The 8,797-nt window shown below is 41.1% G+C and overlaps 1 pseudogene; it reads left to right on the plus strand.

Annotated features, from left to right (window-relative positions):
- Positions 1 to 2,782: 2,782 nt before the first annotated feature.
- On the plus strand, positions 2,783 to 3,405 carry LOC102027126 (annotated as a pseudogene).
- The last annotated feature ends 5,392 nt before the right edge of the window (positions 3,406 to 8,797 follow it).

Genomic DNA, 8,797 nt, shown 5'->3' on the forward strand with positions numbered 1-8,797 from the left:
AGTGGCGTGTGTTTGGCTGTGTGTGGGATACGTGCTTGTAGTGGCGAGAGTGTAACTTTGCCTGTGTCTCTGTCTAGAGCTGTATGGTTTAGGCACATATGTGTGGGGACACACTGATAAGGTCTTTGAAATGGGTCAAATTGGCTGGGCTGAAATCCATGGCCCACTTCCCCTTCCTACATTTCCGGTTAGGGAACAAGGCGAGGAGAGTCTTGGGGGATTTGGAGACTCGGGTGAAGCTTCTGCCCTCCTGTAGTTTACACAGGCTGCCATTTATCTGCTGGCTCACCTCAAGGGCAAGAGTAGCCCTGGATTCTGGATTACTGCTGCTTCCGCTGCGTTCTCCTCTAGTTTTCTGTCTCTGGAGAGTGTGTGCGGGTTGAGCTACCTGAGGCCCTGGCTTCTGCGAGACACCCACACGGTTAAGGTCAGAGGCACAGATATCAGCTGGCTCTGCAGTGTGAGTGTGAGTGTAGGTGGGTTCTGCTCTTTCTCCCTCCCGCCGCCACTTACGCCCGCCTTCCCTTCTCCACAGCTGTACAGAGACTGCATAACCATCACCCACAGTTGTATGAGTTCTAGTTCCTGTAACAAATCTCACTGTGGCAGTTCTGTGATAAAACCCTAATTCAGCAAGTTATAAAAATACAATCAATATGCTATTTTTAAAAATTTATAATAATGCAGTGCAATATAGCCAATTAAAAGTTGTTTTACTGGTTGTTGGCATGTTTTTCATCCTGTAACTGAATATTAGGAGCTCACTGGAACCCTGGTTACCTGTCTGGAAGAATAATTATAATAGAAGTTAGCATGAGTGTCTGAAGTAATTTTAATTTTTGACCAAATCAAACTTTCAATTTATTTAATAAAAGAGAAAGATAAATATGGGTAAAATTAATTGATCTAATAGCTAGCATATACTTTTATTTTTATTAATAGCAGATAAAATATTTTATAGATGAAATAATATTTTACTGTAATTAAATGTTTCATGATATAAAATAAAATGTTTTAAGTAGACTATTAATCTCCACTGACTCTAATTCCAATGTGTCTTAGAAAATCTGATGAATTGATCTGGAAAATATGCTTGTTAGGTTAAAAAGAATCAGCATAATTCACCTCTTCTGTTTTGGCTGCGCCAGGCTTTTTCTTTCTAGCTAATGACAAGTTCTAGGGATGAGCACTGAGAATACCAGAAAATATTTGTTTCTGTTTAAATACATGAAAAAAGTTATTTTTAGCATTCAGAAGTTCTAATTGATGTTCTTTTTTATGAAATTCACCCTCAGATGATTCATCTTTTGAAAATAAACAAGCTGATAAAAAATACACAAGCGATCAGAACAAAGAGTTCACAAAAATTGTAAATAGCTTATACTCACAAAGAAATTGTTTAGTTTCATTCAAAATGAGAAAAAAATGCAAGGAAATATTGCACTTTGGCTTAGGTGCTTTTCTCATTGCTGTGACAAAATATCCAACACCCAAGGTTAAAGGAGGAAAGGTTTATTTAGCTCGCAGTTTGTAGAGGTTTTACTTTACAGCTGGCTGCAGTGCAGCGTGGCTTGGCAGGAGGGCATCACAGACGAGATGGCAGGCAGAAGACAAGAGCCCAGTGATAATAGCAGCTTCTTGCTGCCCCGTTTATATTCTATCTAGGCCGATCAGGCTGATTTAGTAATCACGCACACTTACTGCCAGGATCACACACTCTAGACCCAGCCACCTCTGAAAAAGCCCCACCTATGACCACATGCAAGTTTGGGAGAAGATCTGACAGGAGCCGTAACACACTTTGAGATGGAGACGTGAGAGAGGAGATCCGGGCTTTGAAATGGGTCTGCACATGGTGGAGACTGATTACTCACTAAGGGGACTCAGATCTGGGGACTCAGGGCTGGGGACTTAGGGGAGAGGAAGGACAATGGCATAAAAGTGGCAGTGGTGAACGGAGCATGTGCAGTAGGGCAGCGATCTCCTGTAGATGGCTAACGCAAGACACAAAACAAGGACAAATAAAATAATTTTAAACACTGCTGAGATGTAATGCTGGCAACAGTGCACAAGTCTGACGACTGTGTGGACAAGACTGTGTGAAACTAAGCCCTCTTACGCTGTCGGTGGAAATGCAAAATGGTACACCCCCTGCGGAGGGGCTGCCAAAGCTGTCGTATCACACGGGTGTTACCTGTTCAATGGTGAGGACACGGCAGAGGATGGCAGTTTGTGCCCTCTACAAATGTGCCAGAGTGCTCACGGGAGGAGGAAGTCCTGTCCCGTTCTGCAGAGGAGGGACTTTGTACAACTCATCTGCTGTGCTCCAAGGTTTCTGTATTCGTGCAGAGGCCCCATGGTGCTAGTGGAGCTCCTTGGGGTCAATGCCTAACGTTCTTCTTCCATCACCTTCCCAGGGTCAAGGCTTATGTCCTGTGCTGACAGGCATGCAGAGTCACCTGCAGGTCTAGTCTGCAAGTTCAGGGGCCCCCTGAAGACTGTGGGAATGGAAAGTCTGTCTCACACAGTCTACTTAGTCATGTTTAGAAGGTAGAAAATCCTGGAGTCTCAGGGAAACCAGAATGCAATATAATCTGTACAATCTATTCTCCTTTTTCTTTTTTGAACTATTAAGTCGTCATTGGCAAACTTAGATGCTTTCCATGTCTTTGAAATTCTGCAGGATTCGCCTGGCTGTGCCCACCCCTTTCCCTACTGCTGTCAGAGACCCGGTGTATGCTGCAAGTCCTGGGCCCGAGCCCCGCGCTGCTGACCTGCTGGCCGCTTCTCTGCGTTCCTCGCCTCATGAAGCCGCTGGTCCTGTTCGTCCTCAGCGGTCCTGAAGCCGGCAAGGGGACCCAGTGCGGCCGCACCGTGGAGAAATATGGCTACACACACCTTTCTCCAGGAGAATTTCTTCGTGATGAAAGGAATAACCCAGAGTCACAGTATGGTGAAGTCACTGGAAAGTACATTAAAGAAGGAAAGGTTGTGCCAGTTGAGATCACTATCAGTTTATTAGAGAGGGAACTGGATCAAACAATGGCTGCCAATGCCCAGAAGAATAAATTCTCGATTGATGGGTTTCCAAGAAATCAAGACAACCTCCAAGGGTGGAACAAGACCCTGGGTGGGAAAGCAGATGTGTCTTTTGTTGTGTTTTTTGACTGTAGTAATGAGATCTGTATTGAACAATGCCTTGAGAGGGGAAAAAGTAGTGGTAGAAGTGATGACAACAGAGAGAGCTTGGAAAAGAGGGTTCAGGCTTGTCTTCAGGCAACAAAGCCAATTCCTGACTTACATGAAAAAATGGGGAAAGTCAAGAAAATGGATGCATCCAGATCTGCTGAAGAAGTGTTTGATGAAGTTGTGAAGAGTTTTGATAAAGAAGGCTAACTCTGAACCTGAAAGCATCCTTGAAATCACGCTTTGATAGCTGCTATCCAACCCTTTTTAAAGGCAGTTTTAATCTTTCAAAATTACATCTCAATTAATGCATAGGAAGACATAAAATACATAGTAAGACATTAAATTTTTTTTTTTCTCGGTCACAGGAGTAGATAATGAATTCAGGTTTAACTTCATCTCAGTTATTATGGTGCTCACAAAACAAAAGTATCAGCTAGTTCTTAGTTTTATTACAAAAGACTATCCCTTTTATAGTTTGTGCCTTCTGCGAGCATATTATATCCCTTTAGTAGTTACAACATGGCAACTGGGCATGGTGGCCACACATACAATCCCAGTACTCAGGAAGCTGAGGCAGGAGGATTGCTGCAAGTTCAAGGCCAACCTGGGCTACATAGTGAGTTTAAGGCCAGCTTAAACTACATAGTGAGACCCTGTCTCAAAAAAAAACCAAACCAAAACAACAAATGTGATTACAACATGTTAGGATTAGGGATTCTCACTTCCTTTTCTTGCAGGTTTCAAATTCTAACCCGTTAAGTGAATTTGTGGACGAAATTTTAAAGGAACTTTTTGTGTAGTCAGTTCTTACATAAAGTGTTTGGTAAACAAACTCAGAAAATGGATTGCTAGCAATGTTTTAATATTTATCAAATAACTTTCCATTTCCTGTAGAAAGATAAAACTTAGGTTACTACAGCTTGTGAAAAGTTGTATGATAGGCCATAGTCTTTGCTTCCAAGGTTTGGGTTGGGGTCACAAGGGATTCAGAGCCTGACAGAATTGTCAGCTTTATTATGACATAATCAGAGGGTGTGGGGCAAGGATCGCATGCAGTAATTGTGCTCCTTTTGCTCGGTTACATAGTGTTATTCATGATTAAACTGATAACACCATTCCTAGAATCAGAACCTTGAAATGCATGTGCTAGATTTATGCTGAAATGCTTCAGTTCTTGCATTAGTAACAATTCAGGTTTTTTTGTTTGTTTCCTGGAATAGGTATGGGATTAAGGTAAAATTGCAAAAAGCAATCTAGTGATTAGATTTCCCATTTGTACTTTATTTTCTGGAATACTTTTTTCATAGTTATTTGTTTAAGAAGATTTAAAAATCATTGCACTTTGGTCAGAAAAAATAATAAATATATCTTATAATGTTAAAAAAAAGAAATTCTGCATGTTGCTGTTAACAATTTAGATATAAAACCTTGTCACAGCAGTAGTTTTAGAAATATTTTCCTGTTGTAAACAAACAAAAAAACTTTCAAATTTTGTGAATAAACACAAAATAATTCTAACACTCAGAATAAAAAACACTTTGGTGCTTTCTTCCTGTCCCTCTTTATGCATAGGTGTCTATGTTGGCCAGCTGGAACCACATACGTGACACTCACAACATGTTGTGTGAGATTGGCTCATGATTTCAGAGGGTTCAATCCATGGTTGACTGGCACCCAGGCACAAACATTATAGAGGATGGGCGTGGTGGAAGAAAAGTGTTTATTTTACCTTCACCAGGAGGTGCAGCACAGGGAAAGAACACAAGATAAACTCTCCAAAGGCAAGACCTAGTGACCCACATCCTCCAACTGGACTCTACCTTGTAATAACATATTCATCTATGAACCCCCAAGATCTAACCATGTCTTCAAGGGTCTCCTATTCCAGTCAAGTCAGCAATTCATCTTAACCGTCACAATGTCTATAACTATATTTGACAATATTGGGTATAATACATATTGAGAGTTGGATATCTTGCCTTAATCACTAAATCTTTGATTTAATGCATTTTTGTTTCTCCTTTTAATGGTTGAAGTGTCATTCAATTACAAGTTATCAAATAATAGGAAAAATATTGTGCTAATGTTTGGGCATATAGATATGTGTGCTGGGGGATTTATACATGCGTTATATCTTCCAGCTTGTTATCAAAAGTAAAAAGGATATAGATATTTTCTATTATCTCAGATTTTCCAATCTAGTAGGAGAAATAAAATGAGTACATAATTACCTTCAAAATGGTAGCAGTGTATTATAAGTCCTGAGTTCCTCGGAGATAACTTGGTGACTGCTGAACCTGCATATGCATATTCTGGGCATTTTCCTCTGTTAGTCACTGACACTGAAGAACCAAATCGGTAACATGGAAGCTTCCTCTCACCTGGCAAGGAACAATTTCTGCTTTTCAAATGCAGAAATCACTGGAAGGTTTGGTAAGCTCATGACAAAGGGATGTTGGAATCAACTGAATTTGTCACATTTTCATTGTTGCCACCTCTGAAAGGTCATGCTGCCAGCTCTCTGTTTTGTCGGAGGGGGTTAGAGTCCTGGGTAGCTAGGCCACCTGTCTCTGGAATGTTTGGAAGGTGAGGAGGAAATGAGATGTTCAAAGAGAATAAAGCTTGCTTCTCCCTCCTTGGTGTGCCATGGAAAAACACTAATTTAGAGTAATTAGAGCTAAATAATGGAGAAGTCTGTAATGGGACTTTAGCCATGCATGTGACTCAATAGGAGACTGCCCCTGCTAATGAGAGATGGGACCCAGTTTCCAGTAATTCAGACTCTTCACTGTGAATCCCATGTGAAGTTAGATTTTCAGACAGGAGAAGACTCAGACATTGAGGAATCCCCAGGTTAGACATCTCCTGGTATGTTTCATGTCATTTTTCACTTCAGTGTCTAGTCATCATCATTTTAAAAATGTATATGGCAAGAAAGATTTGGGGCAGATGTGTACATTGTTACCGAATACCTCAGTAATAAGAATGCTTGTCATTCATTACCATGGCAATCATGACTCCATTTTTCAATGGGTAATATTGTCTCTACTTCACTAAGTTGTAGGGTCTCTTTCCTTTAGCGTCCTGTGTAGGGATTTAGATTATGAGTAGTTGAGATCTCTGCTTCCACTCCTTCAGCTGAAGGTGCCAGACCCGAAGATTTACAAGTCCCAGGCTGCCATGGAGCAGGTAAGAATGCTGCTTAGCTCTGTGGCTTCTAAACACAAGCCAGGGCTTTCATTTGAGCTCCTTTTCATGTACCCAAGAATATGCCATTGGACACCACTGGGTAAGGGTCTCTTCGAGCCTCTGTTCATGATCCCCCAACACCTAATCATATGCTCACCTTTCTGGATATTCAGCATTACTTCATAATCTAGTATCTTCAGGATATGGTCTTGGATCACTCCCTCTCATATTTAAATCCATTTCTGTCTCTATAACCCACCCTCTTCACCTCCATTTCTTCCTCCTGGACCCTTGTTTGCTTCAGAGAGCTTTGCTGTACCTTCTGGTTATTTGCTCCTCTGCTTCAGACATGCCCTGCTGCTGTGTAGCTCTTGTGTCTTGCCCTCTGTGTGAGGGCTTTTCAGAATAACTGTGGGTGTTTACTATCTGGTCACAGAACTCAGGAGCCAGTGAGCTCAGAAGAGTGTCCTGATTCAGCCTTGTCTCAGCCCCAGAGCAACTGGAGGGACTTTTCTCTATACTTTCTCAGCAACCCATGAAGTACAGGTACTCATAATCTGCCATTTAATCACAGTAGGACATATGTTTTTGGACACCAGGAGACAGAGATAGGTCAAAGAGTTTCACATAGCAAGTGATAACATCTTAAGAATATTCCTATACTACCAGCTCCATTTTTAATCCCTGCTTAAAAAGAAAATGCTTCTATCATGGGATAGAGAAGAAGTAGTTTTGAAGACTAAATTTGCTACCTTCATGACTGGGGTAGATGATGACAAAGGGGTCAGCAGGCTCTGGAGACCTGACTGGTTACAATTCCAGAAAACGTCCAGCCGTCACACCTCAGTGACAGGAGTCACTGATGAGGAGGTAATATGCTATTTTTGACAACCCTTAGGCTGTAACTACTTGTTAGATCCTTCTTGCATATCTCTGTCTTCCTGAGAAACCACTTTGAAGATACCACCATGTATTACAGCAGCCATTGATATTTTCCTACTAATCTATCTACAACTCTGTAATGTTTGTATTGTTCCTATCCTATTTTCTAAATGGATGTATGTTTATTATTATGTGTTTCCTACAGCAACCATTGAGAATAGTTAATGATTATTCAATAGGTCACTCATGCATAGCTCTATTTATTTCCTTTAGAAACCACTTTGAAGATACCAAAGTATAGTACAACAACTATTGATAATCTCCTACCTCTTTTGTCTGTAACTCATTATTATTTGTCTATTTGCTTTCCTGAGAAACTATCTTATAGATAACAATATGTAAAACAATAACCATTGATAATTTCCTACTACTTTGTCTGTAATTTGGTAAGCCCCCTATTATGTTATCCTTTTACTCTTTAAAATTAAAAAAAAAAAAAAATTCAAAATAAAAAAACCAAGAAAACAAAAAACAATTCCAGAAAACGGAAGTTTCATTCTTGTGCTATTTGTCTTTCCTGGTGAATTTGCTTACACTCCCTTCCTACGGAGAAATCTCACGTCCTCATGTTCTAGTAAAGTTTTGAAAGAAATCTCTGTCCTCGTGTTCTAGTAAAGTTTTGCTTATGTTATTTATTCTCCCTCAGATGTGAAGATATTTAACAGAAAATTATGTGAGCCTTTTGGGAATGCTTTTAAAGGAAAAGAATTACAATTGTGTAGGTACCCCTCTTTCTGGAAGAAAAATTATCAGGAAATGGCTGGGGCTAGGTGGTCCAGAGTGAGGATTTCTAGGTGAGGATTTACCAGAGAATCCTCCACTGCAGCACTGCTCCCAGCACTCACTCAGGTCAGCACACCAGGATCTGCGGAAGGATGCCAACAAGTGAGCAGTGCTGAGGGTTTTCCTGATGTGCTTCCATGAGAAGGGTAGCATGAGAGCGAGGTCAGGTTTCCTCTAGAGAAGAGCTTCAGAGAATTTATACTGCCCGAATGGGACCCTTCTGTAGCGGCTTAACCCTGGGTGGAAAATGATATGGCCAAGGAGATTTTTCTTAGCAAGACATGAAGTGGAAATGTGACCTGTTGTACAATGGCAGAAGTGAAAGTAGTGTTCCTGTCCTGTCAGAGGCACAGTAGTGTGTCCCCCTCAGACAGTTGTCAATTGTCATTAGCAGGTATAATCTGTTTATATGACTTTCACCATCTAGAATTCACAAGAAACATTTGCCTGAGGGATGTGATGTGTGGAATCTTCCTTCTCTTTCCTTTTCCCTTCCCTTTCCCTTCCTTCTCCCATCCTCTCCTCTCCTCTCCTCTCCTCTCCTCTCCTTACCTCACCTCCTTTCCCCTCTCTTCCCTTCCCTTCCCTTCCCCTCCCCTCCCCTCCCTTCCCCTTCTGTCTCTTCTCTTTTCCTTTTGTTTTATTTCTCTTTTTTTGTGACAGGGTCCTACTGTATAGTTCAGACTGACCTTAA

This window comes from Chinchilla lanigera, unplaced genomic scaffold (genome assembly GCF_000276665.1).
Source record: "Chinchilla lanigera isolate Chin_1 unplaced genomic scaffold, ChiLan1.0 scaffold00047, whole genome shotgun sequence".
In the NCBI taxonomy this organism is placed as follows: domain Eukaryota; kingdom Metazoa; phylum Chordata; class Mammalia; order Rodentia; family Chinchillidae; genus Chinchilla; species Chinchilla lanigera.